Below are 19,950 nucleotides of genomic sequence, written 5' to 3' on the forward strand. Positions count from 1 at the left end.
TCATTTAGCCAGTATTAGAGCTTTATCACAAGAATATTTGATTGTTGTGAGAAAAGTCATATTAATAATATGTAAGATAAAACTGAAATCAGAACTTCATAACATTCCTGTTCTACAAAGCCATGTCTGCTTCAAAACAGCCTTAGGATTTTGACTGCATCTCGTTCAGCACAGCCATATTCATAATTTTCTGTGGGCTCCTGAGTTATTTTGTTGCACTCGAGGGTACTGGTGCTAGTTCTGCCTGCAGTCTGCTCAGCCCTTCAGCACCAGAAATGTTTGTGACATGTATTTTGTCATGTAAGTGGCCTTTTGAGGTCTCAAAAAAAAAGGTGTTAAATTTACACGACCTTCTTATCTGTTGACAGCTACATTTTCCTAATCAGAAGAAGCAAGTTTAGAGCACGGTTGTTATTGCTGCTCCTGTTATTTTTCAAACTTCCTGATGGTAACTGTGTCAAATGTCACTATTTGAAGAAGGTGAAGGAGCTGATCTAGTTAAATTCTGAGATTGCTTTGTCATCATAAAAGGGTAAAGAGTGACTGCAAATACTCTTCAAGAAAAGCAAATGGAGTATCTGAAGCTTTTTTCACTGGTTTTGCTTGAGCGGAGTAAATCCCAATTCATGGTGACAGGCATGAGAGAAGGTCAAGAATCCAGGGAAAATGTGTGCCAACACTTACAAATGAAATAACTGAGAGTTGGTTCCTCCTTGCACACTTAAGGCTGGAAGTCAGTGACAATTAGTGATGAAAGTCACTCTTTCGCCCAGCAGAACTTTGCCTTATGTCTTTACTGACAATTTCCTGTTGGGGTTTGTCAAGTATCTCTTCTGGAGCACGAATGACACTACAGCAGACAGCTCCTAATATCTTTTACTGTGTACAAGAAAAGCTATTCCACTTCACCCTTGAGGTTTCAGAATGGAGCTTTTCTAAGCTAAGTGCACGAGTTTTAAAGAAGCATATATATGTTAGTGTGTGTATCATACATACACACACACACGTAGATATATATACATATTGACACGCTCATAGTTTATTAATGTTCTTGTGGCTGTAAATACTGATGATATAGGAAAATGTAATATGACCTTATAAAAATGATTTATTAGTACATAGTAAAGTACAGGCTCCCATTGCAACTCAGTTGTTATTTATAATTAACAAAATTAGGTTTCCCAGACACAAATGGGAACTATTGTTGTTTAACCATACTTTGATTTTTGGTTGTTTAAAAATTTCTGTGACTAATCTCTTCATTATAAGTTCAGGGTAGCTTGAGTAACACAGTGCTGAGAGCAACTGAATCTGCTCACTGCTGTTGATGACTCCAAAACCCCTGCACATCTTCAGTGTGTAGCTACTGCTCTGGAGCATACATACCTGCAATTGTCTGGCTTTCACTGGCAGGTATACAGGAAATTAGATGTGGTATTTGATGGCTCAGTTTCGTTTTGGGGCATTTACAGTGTTGATCTCAGCAGAGTTTAGACCATGTGATCTTACTGAAATGCAGTATTGGATAGAAGTGAGAAATGTGCTTATTCAGAGTTCCAGCTGTCAAGTGCTTTAAAAACTTCTCTGTTGGATGTGGATACCACTGCTGGGAGCACAATAAAGAAGAAATATTTGCCTTAGGAATTATGCTGTCCTTACTCAGCATCTTTTTGTAACTACGTCGTTAGCCAGAACTTGCCATGTTGCTGTGTGAGCTGATGAATGGATTGGCATTGACGTAGTGAGTCTTTTTTCCGGTGTCAAAACATTACAGTGCATTTAGAGTTGCCCCTGGCTAAAGCCGTTTTAAGTGAGAGAGAGAGTATGAACGAGATTTACAGTAAAGGTCTTTTCTTCTTTGTAGATTGCTGAAGGGTGGAGGGAGAGCCTCCCCCTGCCTGTCAGTGTGAACTTGGCTGTTCTACACAGCAGCACCCGGGGTTCCCTGCATGGTAAGCTGGTGGGTATGTCCATAAGCAAGGGGGTAATTGTATGCCTGACAGAATAATCTCAAAGTATCAAGAATTGTGATATGTGATAAAGAGAAAAGATGGGAGAAAGGGAGAATGGAGGCAGAACCATAATAAAGTGACAACTAAGTCTCTTTTGAGTAAAAATCTTATGGTGATATGAGGCTCCCAATGGGAATGGTGTCACTTCAATCCTCACCTCTTCAGGAGCAGATTTCCATTCATATCCCAGCAGTTGGCTCTGTTAATGGGACCTCTTTGTATGGAACAGCTGCTTCAGGAGGGAAGGATACGTCATATTGGTATCGGTCTCCATACCAGGTACAATGCATGAAGAAAGCCACTTTATGCTAGCAAAGCAAAGTGTTAAGTTGTCCTTACTAAAGAAAAACACAAAAATGAGGAATCTCAAGCTTCAGTACATCTGGCACTTATCCCTTGGTTTGGAGGATATCTGAAGCACCTCTCAGCTTCAGAAAAATGAAGAGACCAATTCAGAATTTCTCCAAGATGGTATTTTTCAGTGGGCCTCCATCCACTTCTTACTATTATTTGGTACAGAAGAATGATCTCCTTTTTGTTGAGTGCCAAGGAAGCTATAAAATCTCTTTCATTCAGAATAGTGGCTCCCAAGGTGAAAATACTCTGTGGCAACTCTGTGGCCATTGGAAAACATCTGTGTTCTACACATTCTGCAAATATAGCAGCTGATAAGGAAGATGCAGTAAGCTCCATCTATCAAGCTGTTACCTTTTATACAAAGGTGAAGACAGCAGAGTTTAATATCTGGGATTTTTAAATAGCCTTGTCCTTCTAAAAAGCCACAAGACATCAGCTGCAATTATTACTGGAAATCTTGTATTTGCACAAGAAAAGCCACAGGCTTTAAGTTTATACTCAAATCATGCAAGTACTCTGCATCGTTTTCTCAAGGATAACACTCTTCACTGTGTTACAATTAATGTCTCCTGTGCTTGATAGAAGCAAGAAGGCTAAACTGGCTACAGAGATCTATTTTTCTAATAGCATTTCTTCCCTGTAAACCATGAGGTGTGCCAGTATCACCTTCAAAACATAAACTATGCGTATATGCTTGTAGATTTTATGCATTGCTTACACATCTTATGCTACCACTAATTTGTCTTAGTCAGCTCTCTAATGTTATGTGACCTCTCACTCCTGCATTCCAATGTCACCACTGTCACACTGCTAAACATTAACTTGACAATTATTTTGAAAAGCACAACCTGCCTTCATTAACCTTTTGTAAGGACACTTGATGTTAAAATATGACACTACCTAGTTCTAAGCCAACGTGGTGATGCACTTAATGCTTTATTGCTCTTAATGCTGTATTACCAGATACAATTCACCCTTTCTTATAGATAATGAAATCATTATATATTTATTTGGCTCTTGGGTCTAAGGTCCAGGTACTCTGATGTTTATTACAGAAGCTAACAAAACATTTTGGTGGGGCATTAAATCCTTAATTGCCTTCTGTTTAGAGATGTCCATTAGCCATCACTGCTGAAAACTGCTAAAAATATCAACAATGATTCCATATCCTCAGTAAGACTAAAGCTGGGCAGTTCCCCATATTTCTTGCTAATGTTCAGCAGAGGATTCCTCTCCCATAGTTTTATTTTCCTGAATAATTGGTCTCAGCTGTCCAGTTTGGCCTTTTAATGATTTCAAATGTTTTATGATTTAATAACAGAAATTAATAAAATAAACTTGATACCAATTTCAGCCTAGGGCTTTCTTTTCCTCACTCTGTGCCAGTAGTGAAGATGATTGCTTTTCTAGCAGTAATATTCTTCCTAGGCATCTTTTCTAAGGAGTGCTGTAGAGTTCATCACTCTGCTCTCAATTCCTCTTATTTTTCTAGGGGCCTTGGGTATTGTGGGTTTTTGTTTTGTTTTCCTTATGGTTCATGCAAGAACTTAGTTCTAAACTAAAGATGTATAAACAAGGAGGGAAATAATGGGAGTCTTATCTCTCAAAGTAATTTTACTTTATTAATTTTTGGTGAAATACCAAGCAAACTCATTATTTGCTCAATTGAGGAGAAGAAAGAGGTAAAGAAGAGACTCTAGCTGTCAGATGGTGAGCCTTTCCAAAAAGCTTTAGACCAAACTTTAGGAACAAACTTTTAGACCAGGGCAGTATTTCTTGGTAGGTGCAGTTCTTTGATCTTTCCTGGGATACCCCCTATGACAAGAGTTTGTGAGACACTACTCTGCTGTCAGCTGTCAAAACTGGATCTGACCAATGAAATGGAGAAGGAAAAGCTGTCATTATTTTCCTGCTCATCTACATCTCTTCCTTTTTCCTGTAACTCTCTTTGTCTTGCTGAGCTGGGGTCATCAGTGAAACTTCTGTGCTTTGTCTGGAGATGGGCAATCCATTGACTCTGAAAATGACACCAGGGACAATTATCCATATGATGATCTCCCACAGTAAAGCTCTGGATGACAAGATTAATGTAAAGGTCACACAACTATGTATGAACATCTGAGCTGGATTTGCTTGTTGTATCTGAGCCATATGGCATTGCAATGCAGTACATAGGTGGTGTTTCCTCATTCTAGATACATCAGAATTCCAAAGCAGGCATAAACTAGAGAGTCATATTATCTCTGTAGGGTGCTGATGAAACTTCTGCAGAAATTCTGTATCTGCTTCTGGTAGATTTGTCTTTAACCTGCAAGGAGTACAGACCTTGAAAAATATAAAATTACTTTTGTCTCTCAGTCATGGGCAACTAAGCTGCCTCCCGAGTGTTTTATGTACAGAATTCCCTTACTTCCTATTTACTTCACAGTGTCCAGTTGAAGTATGACAAGGGACTGTGTCTAGGAAGATCTAGAAGGATCTTGCTTTGAAATCATTAGACAAATCAGATTCAAATCACACTGATGGGTCTGTAACAAACCAAAATCTTTCTCTTCCCTTGGCTTCTTCCTCAAAGAGAAATGCCCTGAATTAGAATATATAGCACTTTGCTTAATCTGTCAGAATAACATGCAAACGTGTTTTCTTTTCAGTGTAGTTGTGAGTCATATCTCATGACTGGAATGCCAGTTTCATTGTCTGTATGGGCTGGGAAATAAATGACTGCTGTAAACAAACAACAGAATTTTTATACATGTAATTGATTATCTGATTGTTGCTTTTACCTCCTAGTATGCAGTGATGGGAAAGCTTTTCTCCTCTCACATGTATGCTGTAATGTTTGCAGGTGGCTCTTTTGTGAAATAACGTGAAACATCCAGTGAAGAAGTACATTTGTGTGTGTTATGGATTCTACTGGAAATATGCACATTTTCTGGATGTCTTTCTCCCGGTAAGACACCAGAATGTTGCACCTGCTCTCTTTGGTCCTCCATTTCCCAACAGTACTATGCAGGCAGAGTAACCCAGGCTGATCAGGAATCGGTCGCCACCCGCCCTGGGTATGGCCCTTCAAAGGAGCTCCCTGGTCTCCACGGCAGTGATGTGTGTGGCAGGGGAGCTTACTGCCAGCTCTGAGCAGCTTGGCAGCTGTATTGGTGACAAACAAAACACTCCGAGAGTCATTTCAGATACAAACCTTGCTTAGAAAACAGTTCTCAGCAAACTGAGCTCACAAAGCGCTCAAGACTGAAACAGTAGAAATAATTTCTGTGACTCCCACTCCCATTGCCAAGAAGGAATCAGACCTTCTGGGGAACTCTCCAAATTGATCCAGATACAGAGCTGGGCAGGCAGAGAAGGTGAATGATGTTGGCAGCTGGGCAGAGAGCCAACTAGCAGTTCCCTTCCAGAGTTTCACGGCTACACGGAGCATAACATCTCCCTCTACCATTTAGTAAATTTATGACATCACCAGCTGTTACCAGGGAAACTCAGAAAATACAGATTTGGATCTTGGCAGTTAGGTGTAAAGAGAAAATATCTTGCTCTTTTGGGGTCAAAAAGGAAAGCTGAAACAATTCCAGAACAACTTTGAATTGGAACAAATCAGTAATTCCAAACCAAACAATTGAGCTGCTAAACTGACAGCATGGTCCCTATATTATGACCCTCACAGAAAACAAACATGGGAGATTAAGTGCAGAACTTCTAACTTCATGCAACTTTAACATATCCCTTGGACATAAGACCATTAATGTAGACTTAGAACTTCAGTTCTGATCAGTGGATTTAACAAGTTGCTTTTAGGGATGTGATATCCTCTGACCAATGTTTTTTCAGAAAGTGCTGATAATTGCTGCTTCTTGAGAAAGAGTTTGCTGGTGTTTCACAGCAAAGAAAGTATGTAGTGCTGAGTTTTGATAAAATTGTGTGCAAATACCATTACTGTTGTGATGAAGTATGTGCTTTTTATAGCTTCTTAAAATGTGGGCTCTGTGAGAACGGATGTCTTCAGACGTGTTTTGTGGCTTTTAGGTGCTTGAGATTTTTGAAGGTTTGGGAGTCACATTTTTGTCTTTTAGTAACAATAGCTGACTTTTTATTTATGTTGCATGTTTAAATGAAAGCACTGCTTTTAAAATGGATTATTATTTGAGTATTGAGTAGTTGAGGCCCAGCTAATATTAGCTCTTGTGCAGGTTTGTTTGATTTCATTCAGGCTGTACAAAATGTACAGGTTTGGTATGTGGTCAAGTTACCCAGAAACAAATACATCTTTGCTGCAAAGGCAGAGGGAATAAGTTTGACTGAGGACTCAGGTCTGGAATTGTAACAGCTGATTTGTCTCTATTCATACCTGCAAGGCTGTGGGCTGAACACGACTGGAGACCCCAGGTAAGAAAGGTAGAGGTTGTTATACTCACCAGATGTGTGGGAGATCTGAGACAATCTGTATGGAGTGTTAAAGACCTGTGGACTCACCCTATCTGGCTGTGTCTACACTAAGAACCAAAATTTTGTAGGAAAAAAGTCCCCCCCTGTTATTAATCTGGTGTCAAATATGTCCGTGATGGAGGTTCTGACATGGACACTTCGCAGCATTTCTAGCACTGTTACACAACTGTTGTCTTCAACAGCATAGGAACATGTTTAGTTTGATTTCCATCCTCCATACCAAAAAACAGGCAAGATCTTCTTGCCAAACAACCAATCTCTCTCCCCTGTTTTGTCGGTGGCCTTGGATCCTGGAATTTCTGTGTCACAAGAGCAGTTTGCGTACAGTTTGGATCTTGTTATCTGGAACATGGTTCAGTGTTCCCTGTTGTGTCTTGCTTCAGTGGGATAATGACCAAGGAAGCTGCTGAGACATGGGTGGGTTGCCAGGGATATGTCATGAGAAAGCTGTCCAGAGTCATCTGCCCACATGCTGTGATGCTGGCTCCCATTTCCAAAGCAGGGTTGCAGACAGAGGAGATCATTAGTGCTCCAAAGACCTTAGCTATCTATGCAAGTTCCTTTTTTTATCCTTTATAGTGAGTCACTTGGAAAGGCTCCTTTTTTGGTCCTCTTTAGTTCGACTGCTGGTTCCTTTTGCTTGCATGCCCAGTCTCAGCCGTGAGACTTGTGACCGGGGCTGCAACAGCCGTTGGGGCTGCAGTCATGGATTATCTCTGGAATGGTGGAAATATCATTCTTCTTCACTTTTCTTCTTTAAGGATATGAAAGATGTTTCTGAAGAGGAAGGAATTTACTTCTTGGGAAAATTCATGTACAACCAGGATGGAGTTCCCCATGCAGACTTTCAGGTGGTAGATTTGCTCTGAAATTCCCAGGAGGAGGAGGAGAACATTTTTGTCTTGTGTGGTAAATTCGTGGTGTTGGCAGTCTCTGCCATGGTTTTAGAACTCCTGTGGCTTGCACATATATTTTGAGTACACTTTCCAAAATGCTGTCTCCACTGGAGACACTCTTCAGTACCCACAAGGGATCAGGAGGAAGTACTTTGGCCCTGCACAAGCTCCACAAAGGCCTTTAAGAAAATGAATTAATATGACAAGACTGCATTAATCAGACAACTATATGATACTTATTATTTTATATTCACTATCACTTATAATTGTAAATTACTACAGGACACCTTCATCTTGTTGCTGATGACCTTTCTAAATGGGGTGCACTGGAACAGGAGGGGTGGTGTAGTAGGACATACAGGAAAAGAACAACAAGGAGCTTCTATATGATGCTCTCTTTAGCATAAACATATTGACTCCTGGACTCAGAGAAAAGGGTGTGAAGGAGCCTCAGTGGAGAATATCCAGAGACAACAAACTAATTGTCTTTCTCATGCTTTCATCCTCTTTTTTTTTTCCCCAGGAGATAAATAGGAAGAATTATCAACACCTGAACCTGAGATTCACTTATACTAGATGTGTATTAATCAGATTCAACCAGGTGGGAACCCTGTCCCCTGAAGAACATACTTATGAAGAGCTAGAAAACAAATCATAAAATCTAGTAACTGCATTGATGTGAGCTTGTGACACAAATGGACACAGAGCAATTCTCTCCATTCCTTCTGGATTGCACTGTGTTGGAAAAAGTGATAAAGAAAATTTCTGCTGTACTGGTTATGTTTATGATAGATGAAAGCTCCTCTAAACATGACACTTTCTTGTTCTCTTTCTTGACCTTCTTATGTATGCTGAGTCTTGGTTGCTGACTAAAGTAGCAACACAGATAACTGGGCTTTTAAAGGCCCTATTTCATAAATCTAATAACAACACTAAGAGAAGCTGAAGTGTATTCTCTTCTTACCAGTGTATCATTAGTAAAACTGGTATGACATTTTCTGTGTAAAATAGCTCCTGAAAAAAGATCTGGGCTGACTTTCAGGCTCCAGTGCGCTGACCATTAGGAAGGAAATCTTCCTGCTACCTTCATTAGGAAGAGAAGAATGCTGCATGAGAGACACTTTTCAAAGTATGCCTCATCAGCAGCCCTATGTTGAGGGATTTGGTGGCCTGCAGCTAGTAAAACTTAGTGGCGTCCTTCAGAAAGGAGACACAAGCCAGTTTTGAGTTGCTATGCTCCTCTAAAGGGATTTTGCTAAAAAAGGAGAAGAATTTATCACCTCTTAGAACATATTTTGGCTGTACTATGCAAACAATTTAGTAAAATCTCTGTATGTGAGTATTGGCAGTCTGGGAAACAAAAGAAGTAGGGTTGCTTTGTGTGCACTGAGGAATTTTTGCTACTGACTTCACTGGAGCCATAATTCGTCACCAGATTAATATCCTGAAACCTGAAGTGACCTTAAAAGGGCTACTGCAAATTTATAAATCATAATCACAGTCCTCAGTTGACATGACAACCACTACCACTCCTGTTTAGGATCTTGCCCTGCAAACCTGTAGCCCACTCAGTACTCACCCATGAGATTACTTTATCCCCACGTATTTTTACAGGAACTTTTGTTGATAACAAAGAGCACCTTTTTTAAAAAAGTGTTTGAAGGCAAGTTATACTACTGAATTCTTAGTGTTTTAGTGCTTGGGCTTCAAACTGTAACAAGCTGATTTGTTGAATATCTACAGTCCTTACTGGAATGTTTTTAAATTGTGTAAACATTCCTACTAGTTTTATGGGTTTCTAAACGTGGGGTTTTTTTTTACGTGGGTACAAATCTAACTTGACAGTGTACTTTCCAAGCCTCTATTAAATAGGGCCAACTTTTTATTGATAGAGGAATATCTCTGAAATAGCTTTATGATGTCTTGCAATGGAAGACTTTTCATTAACTCCGACTTGAAAAATAACCTACCACGTATTTGTAAGTCCTTCATCAGTTCTTACTGTATCGTAATGTCTGTGGGACCCCTGCTGGTGGAAAGGGGAAGAGAAGAGAGTGAAAAACTTTAAAGTTAACGGAGAAGGGAATATATTTTCACTGTACATTGTGTTTGCCGATTACTGTTATCATGCAGCCACCAAAGACCTCAGTGTTTTGAAACTTCTCGCTTACAGGTTGCAGTTTGTTGCTTTCCTCACATAACTTTGTTTTACCTCTCTTCAAGTGTGCCAGTGCTGCTTTAAAAGGTCAGTATAGAAGTCTTCAGCTACACCATCTGGTTTCAGTTTTCCTTAATTTGGTGTCAGCCATGCTCCTACAGTCCATATGATTAAAAGGGACAGAGTTAAACCTACTGCACTTTAGGGATTTAAGCCTTCCTTTTCCTCATGTAAATTCTGACCTTTCCAAAACGAGCTTTCTTTCTTTTCTTTTCCCCTTAGAAAGTGGAACATAAAGCAAATGTTTGATACTTTTACTGGAGGAGCCAAATTCCATGCATGCTGGCTGCTTTTCACTGACAGAAAAATTATTCCACAATAATTTGTCATCATTTCCAAAATGATACTGTATGTTACTGTAACAATAACAGCTAACTTGGCCTTTTGAGAGGTATATATTTTCTTAAGAAATTTCAATTTAGTAGGGAAAACACTGATCATGATGACCTTGAGGGAATACAGCCTAAAGAAAGAAGTAGATGTTTGTTTGTGACTGTTTTAAAATCTCCTGGCTGGAACAGTTTCCTGTTGAGGCACTTTGTGCTTGTGTGACAACCCATGGAGGGGTTCTCCTTCTTGCTCTGTCTGCAGCCTGGGTCCTGAAAAGGTAAAGAGGGAGCAGGGGCAGCCTCAGTCCCCTCTGCTGAGGGGTTCCCTGGGCAAGGAAAACACACTGTGCAAAAAAGCTCATTGTAACTATTATCTGATTGTCTGCCTGACTACAGGACTAAACAGACATAGGGTGGCTACCAGTATATGCCAAGTATACTTGTCCTCTGTTCCTCGTGGTGTGACTGAGCCTTGGGAACAGTTATTTAGTGGGATCATTGGGAACAGTTATTTAGTGGGATCACTGATGAGCTGCTGAATTATTCCTTGTCTGGATTCCTTTGTTTAGGTTGCCTCAAATTATCACCGCACTTTATTATTTATATACACACACAACTTTTAAATCCATGTAGATTACCCTTTTTGTGCTGAAAATGCACTATGCACTTCTCAGACCTTGCAGCTGGTTGAGCACCAATGAAGGAAATGAATTTGGTAACTGAGCTGGGAGAGAAAGGTGCTTGGAGATGCAGTTTCTAATGCTTTCTTATAGATATTCCCTTTAGACCATGTAAAGAACTCTTCTTGTCTATATTACGAAAGAAACGGGAGAATATAAAAATTTTAAAGTCTTTTAAAATTAAAACCTCTGGGAGCTTAATTAAATGTACTGTGAGAAATATGTGCAGTTCACTTGCAGCTATTGGCTTGAGGTTTATGCATTATCGCCAAGTCCTGGAATGAATAAAGCTTTAATGTTGGAATATTTGTTATGTGCATTTTTCTAGGTTGAAGCAATGAGAAAATGCATACCTAGATTCCATGTATTTACTAAAAAGGAGAATTTTGGATTGCAAGTAATGGAGATGACTTGTTCAAAACCTGCTGTTCAGACGTGCTATTGAAGCCTTAGTGGAGCTTTGGTTCGTCGTAATGCTCATCCCTCCTCTAACTTGTAGCTGTGGCACACCTGCTCGTCCACTCCTTTTCACCTGTTCATCTTTCCCCCTGCATGTCCTGAAGTGCTCATTCCGACGAGGAAGCCTCCCTTCCCTTTTCGTCCAGCGGTCGCTCGCACATTCGCAGCAGCGTGTGCTCCCGGTGCCGACCGTGTGTCCATCCCTCGCCCAGGGGTATTCCCGGTCTTCGGGAGGCAGCTCGCACTCCTGCCGGGAGCACCGGGAGCCGGCGGGGCCTCCTCTGCCCTCTGGCGGCCGCAGTACGGCAAGTTGTCCCTTGCAGGGATCTTGGAACCGCTCCTGTTTCAGGCTGGAAGAGTCGGAAAATCTCACAGCTCGTTTCTCAAGCGCAAGAATATGTTTGCTATTCTTTGGCGATCGGCACAGGTACTTTTATCGGCGCGTTTAGTTTTACAAAGACGCGCACGCGAGGGGGCACAGCATCCCCAGCAGCTGGTACCTGGTACCTCCCAGAGTTTGGGGGGTAGAAGGGGTAAGAAACGAGAACATACAAAGGGGAACTGCAGAGGGGCAGCACTCAGAAACGCAGGTATTGCTGCTATTGCTGTTCTCTGCCTATGTATGTAGGCAGAGAAGACGTGAAGTAGATGGAAAGCAGAAATACTTCAAGAAATAACGGAATTAACTACTGATGAACACATCTGCAACTGCAGAGATGTTTTCAAAATAAGGCAGAAAAAAAAAAAGAAAAAGAAAAGAGTATAATAAGAGAGCTGAGCACTCCAGTTCCAAGATGTGACCTTGTGGAACATTGCACAATAGCCTCAAACTGAAACAGAAGACATATTATTGCATGTAATGAGAGGGTCTGGGAAGAAAAACTGTCCAAAGACAGAAAAACACATCTAGAGAGCTAGGGCTGGAAAATTCCCCAGAGAGAACATCACAAAGACTGACCTCATGATGGCCTTCAGTAGAACTCAAAGCTGTAAAGATCTGGCAGTTTTTTATTTCTTTTTAACTCAGGCTCTGTATGGAACTACTGTATTGGAAATGCCACAAGACTTTAAAATAAAATTAGTTATAAACATTGACTAGATTAACATTTAAAATTATTGTTACTGTGTTTGAGGTAATTATTCATTAATTTGAGAATACACAGTTTTTTGTGATTATATTTTATGTAAATTGTAGATAGATGTGCACATTTGGGATATTTACCCCTATCCCATATTAACTGCAGGTGACACACAGGGATACTACACTGATGCCCTAAGCTTGCTCTTTAGGAATGTGCCTGTTTGTTTGCCACTAAAAAAACTCAAAGTCTTTCTTTAAGCACTGAGCTCTCTGCATCCACGCCACCTATATAGATGCCTTGTATTTTCGACAGGATTTTTCCTACTTCAGAGCAATACTACCAGGAGGAGAAAATACAGATCAGCGCTCAGCACCTCTAGTGCTGGTTGTATTTGCCATTATTTGAGAGTAAAGAACACGTAGGTATGTATTTCTGGTACATTTCCAGCAGCACTTTCTGTGAGTAACCAAACTGAAAGCAATATATTTCCAATTCTGAAGAAAATCTATTTTTTGGCAGTAAGTATGTAAATAATTTTCCTGTCCCAGTTCCCTTCTCTGGGACTGTTTGTCTTGGATCTCTTAAAAAATTCAAGTGATTTTAAATCTCTGGCAGAGAGATTTGGGCAAAGCTGGTGGGGAGGAGCTGACCTCAGCCACAATGTGACGGCAAGCTGAGCTGATGAGGGTGAAGAGAGGAAGAGCTGATCTCCAGGCCATGGGGCCTTGCTTTGGTAAGTCTCTTCCCAAAAGCTGTCTGCCCACAGAAGACTTAAATGCTTCGGACTATTACTCCTTGGCCTGTGAGGGCAGGACAGTCTCAAGTGCTGGACAGTTAAGCTGGATGAAATTAAGGTCTGGTTACCTCAGGGCCCTCTAAATCAGTACTGACCTTAATTTTACAAGGGATACAGAAGGATCAAACAGTTCCTGGTGCCTTTAGGAATCAAGAATGATCAGTGCTTGGGACAAGCTATGTTGCTGGTTTCTGTTGTTTGCTACTGTGTAGTAGATCTTCAGATACTTATCTTGAATTTAACCTATTTTAGCTAACTTTGTTACATTTTCTGTTTGTTTCTAAGCCTTCCAATTATTTGAATTGATCGTTAACCTAAGAGGATGGATTATCAGGCAGAGAATATAAAGTGGTTGGCTTTCTCTCTGGAGAAAAAAGAGGTGGAGAGCAGAAGGACTATGCTTGAGAAAGTACATGCTGGAGTCATTCTGGCTGGAAAAGATCTGACAATATAGGTAGGAAAAGATCTGACAATATAGGTAGGTTTGGGCAGTCTCTTGGAGTTTGTAAGGCTCCAAGAGTTTATGTGGCTTCACCCCACAGGGCACCTAGAAGTGGGAACATAATGCAAGAGTCAAAGGTCGTGGAAGAGTTTACCATGACTTTTCCAGTCCTAACTCTGCAAACCACTGACACTGTTCTCCAGGTCTTCCTTTGTAGGCCCAAAGGCATTTGTGTTTCCTTTGCTTCACTCTTTCCCTGCTTGGTGCAAGAGGCTCTGATGTCAAGCAGCAAACAGTTGTCTTCTGTCTTGGTGCTGTGGGGTTCTGTGCACCTCTAATAATATGATGAGCACCTTAAATTTCTATTGGCATCTCTGACAGCTTCAGGGTGTCAGAAATTTTGGGGGTCTGACCCCGCCCAAGCCCTCCTTTGAAGGCTGCATTTGAACCCTCAGTTTCTCTCCCAGTAAACAAGCATGTGTCTTTCAGGGGTACATGCCAACAAGAGCTAATGCATTTATTCCATGGATGTGAGCAAGGAGACAATATTCCTTTATAATCTACTTGTCATTAACTCACATTTCTGTTTCAGTGGGAGAAACTCCCTCCCTCGGCAAAGTTCTCAGTGAACCTGTGGTCTGTCTTGTAGACCATGGCAGATTTTTCTACTTCTCCCCATGCTGTGACTTTCTATGGGCAGTTTTGCCCAGTGTTGTCTAGAACGATATTGTGCAATACAAAGGAGATCTGTGTGATTCCCAGCCTCTGGCTCACACCCTCTCAGCATCTGTTTTTCCAGGTGTTTAAAGTAAGGCTTTGTTTTGTTACTCACTGTATGGTGTCATGATTTCCTGTTCACAGAGTTTTCCTTCTGGACTGAATTTTAATCACGTGTGTGTGTCTGCAGGTGTGTGCAGGCAGACATGGATCCATGTACGTGTGTTTTGAATTAGCTTCACTATCTTCAATGCCATAGGAAATGCTGTTCCATGGATAAAGTGGTTTTATTCATCATGAACAGAAGAGAAAGTAGTAAGAACCAGGTAACTGAACTGGGCACAAAACTGGAATGAAAAGGTAACTAGAGAGACAGGGATTTCCCTTGGTAAAGAGGAAATAAATTATCATTATGAGTGACTCGATAAAACTGGGCAAAGCTTCCAGTTTAGGAATAATTTCTAAGGTCCCTGTCTATAAGACTATTAATTGCCAGGCTGGTGGTTTTCAGCATGAGCTCACCTCCAAACACCAGAGAAACAGCAGTAACAGGAATGGTATAAAATGCAGATTGATTCATCCACAGGGGTAGTCTGGCAAGAAGGATTTTTGACCATTCATTTCTGTAATTATGATGACACATTAACCTTGGATCAGGGAATCCAATCTACTCAAGAGCTTACCATAGGGCCATAAACCTATCTGAGCAGAGACTTCCATGAGGAATGGCAGCTTGAGCCAAAGATAAGACTGGCATGTGAAAGGAGGACAAGAAGTAGTCTTATTTTTTCTACCTAGAGGTGAGACCTAACAGGGTTGTTAAGGCAGGCTACCCAAAAGTGGTCAGAATGCAAGTTTCCTATCACCTACTACAACCTGTGTGTTATTGAGCTTCATTGCTGCCAGTGTGAACCAAGGGTTCAGCATTTTGGAGGAAGATTTGGCACGTTTGTGGAGATGTCACTTTCTCCCTTAGAGCCTTTGGAAAGAGATGAGATGTGCTGGATCTGTTTTGATCTGTTGGATCCATTAGAGAACACATTTAGTAGCCCTCTAGCAGGAAATCCAGATAAGTAGTGGCACGATCTGCAACCAGTGCCAAACTCTTCTGTTGGCAGGCTGGAGCCAAGATATCTGGCGAGGATGGGAGGGAGGGAAGGCTTTGTGCCAGACTGGTCAGCACTGAGACCATTTTGCCAGCCTGCAATCAGTTCACATTTATAATTTCTGTGGCACACTAATGTCTATAACATCAAACACTTGCTGGATGGGTTTTGCTGGGTATCCGGGGTTGCAGAAGCATGTATAGCAATGGATACCCAGGAGAGGAACAATCAAGAGCCTTATCATGGCAGTTTCTGGTGACAGAGAACACTGGGTTCCTAAGCTTGCTGTGACTAATTTTGATTACAGAAAAACTGTGCACATCAGTGCACACCACGCTGAAGTGAGCTGCTCCTGCAGAGATGCTGCGTGTGCCTAGGTGGAGCCCCAGACCATCATAACTACCTCGCTCAGCAATCTGAGCTGTGCTGGTACACTGGTGAGTGTTGAAATCAACCCCATCAGGATGCAGAAATAGACAAAGCCCTACTCTAACCAAAAGAGTGAAACTCAGGCAGTACAAAAAAAATTGGTAGAAAATTACACCAATTCTTACTGTGCAACTTTTTTTTTGGGCTGTAGAACTGGCTCAGTGGTACATGTCTTGAACTGTGCAGAAGTAGATGAGATTTAGATGATAAGATATAAGTTATCTTTATCAATCTTCAAAGCAATAAAATCACACAGCTGTGCTTTGTCACTTGGAGGTGAACGCTCAAAGGACAGGAAAAAGGCATTAGACCAGTCAGGACGGTGACAAGTTTGACCATGCTCAAAAAAAACCCCAACAAACAAAAAAAAGGAGCTGGAAATACTTGATGTTTCCAGTGCTGGGCTGCAGCTGGAGACAGTAGTAGGAAGTAACGCCACAGCTTTACTAAATTACATTTTGACAATATCCCTCCTACTGCCTGTGTCAGTTGTCCAAGACCATCATGTACCCCTATGGAAAACCTGCAGTAGGGTGATGGTGCTGTGTGATCCACTTCTGGGAGGCTAATGTGAGGAGAGGATGGGCCCTGTGCAGTCATTGACATCACAGGCTCAGATACTGATGTTTCAAAATAAGGATTTCCAGGCTTTTACACAAGTTTGAGTGAAAATCATCAAAAGCTTAGTCCTTTTTTTAGTTAGGTAACTGCCCGTTGTCCAGGTTTAATTGACATAGAAGATGCTGAATTTGTAGCTACAGTTCACAGACTCAGAGAGTGGGTGAGGCTGGAAGGGATCACAGTGGGTCATCTGCTCAAACAGGGACATCCCAGAGCACACTGCCAGAATTGCGATACCATTTATCAGGTAATGCCTTTTGCTGCTTTGAGGAATAATAGCGAAACTGTCACTGTGGGCTGCAATGGCACTCGTGCAACGCTGTCATGTGAAAACATGTTTGCTGATGTTTGCACTTCAGTGCAGCCCTGAAAAAAACCCTCCCTGGCCGTAGTGATGTCCCTCATCCAAACTGAGGTAAATCCGGCGAGATTGGGCAGCTTGTACGGGAGGGCCGCGCTCCGAGGCGTCTCTGCGCGGCGCGAGGAGTGCCAGCGGTTGGGCAGAGGGCTGTAGTCCTTCGGGTGGCTCCCGTTTTCCCCGGGGAATCCCGCTGCCCGGGACTTTCCCCCGCTGCCCGGGATTTCCCCCCGCTCGGGGCGGGCAGCCCCCTCGGCGCCCTCACGGCGGCCGTGCGCGCGGCGGGCCGGCAGGGGGCGCCAGAGCGCCGCGGGAGCCCCCGGAGCACTCGACGATCCCGCACCCTCCCGATCCCTCGGGATCGCGGCGCCCGGAGCCTGCCCCGCGCTCCCCGGAGCCTGCCCCGCGCTGCCCGGAGCCTGCCCCGCGCTGCCCGGAGCCTGCCCCGCGCTCCCCGGCTCCCGAAGAACTCTGCCCGCGCAGGGCAGCAGACGGGCGCCCGGCAGACGGCGGCCTTGCCCGGCGGCGGGAATGGTTCCCGGCGGGAAGCACGAGCGGCCGGGGCTCCCCCTGTTCGGGACCCCCCGCCCGGAGCCCCCGCGGTCCCCCCCGAGGGTGCCAGCATCGCGGGCTGTCGGCCGGCTCCCAAACACGGTACTTGGCCCTTGTAAAGACTTCAGGGCGCCGCCGCCCCCGGGCTGTTCCGTGCACAGCCATCAGCAGTTTGACACTTTTGTTTATTGACAGCTTCATGCATCTTTTTGGTAGATTTTGTTTTGGACAGAGGTGTTGGTTTTTTTTGTTTTTGTTTTTTTTTTTTGTGTGTGTATTTATTGTCTCTTCTAAACCAAGGGCTATGCGTAATATTCAGACATGCTGTGAATAAGCAGTATTTGTTAGCTTGTTAAAATTAAGTGATTCCTAGTTAGCGCAAGGTATAATCCTGTACTTAGGCTTCTTTCATTTATTTGGCAGTACAACTTTTTGCCTTGGACGCACACTTTCAAGTTAAATCTTTGAGGTGAGACACTGCCTTGCCGCTGGCAAGGAAAGCTTGCTTTTGTAGTAGTAGTGACTAATTTACACGCCTGCCCCCGCTCTCTTTCTAGCCTTCTATTCATAAGCAATATATCAAGGGTGGATGAATGCCAGCAGAACAGTCTGTCTTCAGGAAAGATACTAGCTTTTTTTTCACCCTTGCTTGACTCCCTACTTGTGCTGGCACGGAAAGTCTGTCAGTACAACCTCCATCGTTACCTTATTTTTCCTTGTTTCCTTTCCTCCTACTCCAGTTCCCTCCAACCCTTCAACCCTCTTTCTGATAAATATCTTGATGCCGAGGAAGGTGCTAACAGGAGTTTGTGTGTGTTTTAATTTAGAAGTAATTTTTTCTTTCTGAAATTGATATAAAGGAAGTAAAAGTCCCTTTGTAAGTGTCACCTGAATATTTCACATCCGATCCAAGTGCCTTCTCTGGTTTGCTGAGGTTTCATATAAGCTGCTCTGTAGCCACAGAAGTCCTTGAACTTCTTGCTGAAATTGCACCCAGCCATCCCCTTCCGCAAAGAGAGGGAGAAAGGATGTCCACAAGAGTTCACATTAGTAATGACTCTAAATGCCCATTTCCCACACATCTTCTCTAGAACAAACAACAAAAATAGTCCACTTGCACAGAATCTGATTCAGCTTTCTTGCATTCCGCAATAACAGATGGATTGCTAGACTGTTTACTGTTGCTTCCCACAAACTTCCTGTTAGTAAACTCCTGTATTATTTATGAAACAAAAAAATTACAAAGAAGTATCTTAGCTGATTACTGCCTGCTGGTGAACCACTGCCAGAGGAACTTTTTATACAAATATGTGTATGGGAGCAAAGATCACTCCTGCTGCAGTTGTTGGGTTTTTATTCTTAGTTTTACAATTGCTTGTTTCACAGTATACTGTGACCCTGTTGTGCTTGTGCTCCTGAGCAGGTATTTCCTGCACTTGGACATTTACAGTTGAGTTGAGGTATCTGTGAACGTGTGAGGGAGCGAGGGCTGGGGCAGGGGGGGAAGCACATACATGCATGTTACAGAGATCAGCTATGAAAGGTTTAAAACCTTTTAGTTTTACATTGACAATGATTAATGAGATGCTACTAATGTGATATTAATCTCTGCTGACCCACCTTAGGAAACCGACTATCTTGGAGCTTCTGTCAGAAAACAGAGAACAGTGCTGTACTGATCACCTTCATGTTACTTCTGACATAAGTAGATAGTAAATGTGAAGAAACTTTATTTTCCTCTCAGATTGGCTGTTAAACTCCACAAAACACAGGATCTGAGAAGAGCACTTTGTTTGCACTGCAAACTGTAAGTTATACTGATTTCTGACTCTCAGTGATGTGACAGGGGAGGCCAGGCTAAAAATCTGTTTATACAATTTACAGAGCTAGTGAATTTTAAAAATCATCTGTAATAAAAAAGAGCAGAATGTAATGCAGAAATATGAATTTTGTATATTACCAAAAGTACTTCTAGCGTTTTTAAAAATAACACTTGACCTACCATAGTCATTCTGTTTTTTAATAGTTGCTATTATATTTCATTGAGATCATATTCTATTTATGTATTCTGTATGAATTGACTGCTCCACCTGATATTTATGATTGTAGTCATGCATTATATATACATGTAGAAACAGAATGAAATTTTTCCTGATCTGAGTCACAGATAATTCTTCCTCAAGATTTTTTATGTGATTCCCTAAACCAAAATCAAAACTCAAAACAGCACTGCAGATCAAGCACTTTCTAATGTCAGCCTTGCTACACGAACCATTCATTGCATAAAGTTTAACAAAAAAAAGCTGTTCTGCATTGTAGGCAACTGCAGGGTGCTGATTAAACCATTGAAAACCTTTAAAAGATCTGTATTTGCAAAGAACTTATATCAGATGGAACAGGGAATTTGCTGGTCCTGTGGCAGAGGTAGTTTTTAAGTGTTT

The 19,950-nt window shown here is 42.0% G+C and overlaps 1 long non-coding RNA gene across 1 annotated transcript; it reads left to right on the plus strand.

Moving 5' to 3' along the window:
• Window positions 1-1,864: 1,864 nt before the first annotated feature.
• On the plus strand, window positions 1,865-11,294 carry LOC126652747 (uncharacterized). Its single transcript, XR_007632038.1, has 3 exons — window positions 1,865-1,952; window positions 5,215-5,319; window positions 11,276-11,294. It is a non-coding gene; the product is annotated as an uncharacterized LOC126652747 (long non-coding RNA).
• Window positions 11,295-19,950: the final 8,656 nt, after the last annotated feature.

The sequence above is a fragment of the Myiozetetes cayanensis genome, unplaced genomic scaffold, assembly GCF_022539395.1.
Source record: "Myiozetetes cayanensis isolate MyiCay16 unplaced genomic scaffold, myiCay2020 scf9, whole genome shotgun sequence".
In the NCBI taxonomy this organism is placed as follows: domain Eukaryota; kingdom Metazoa; phylum Chordata; class Aves; order Passeriformes; family Tyrannidae; genus Myiozetetes; species Myiozetetes cayanensis.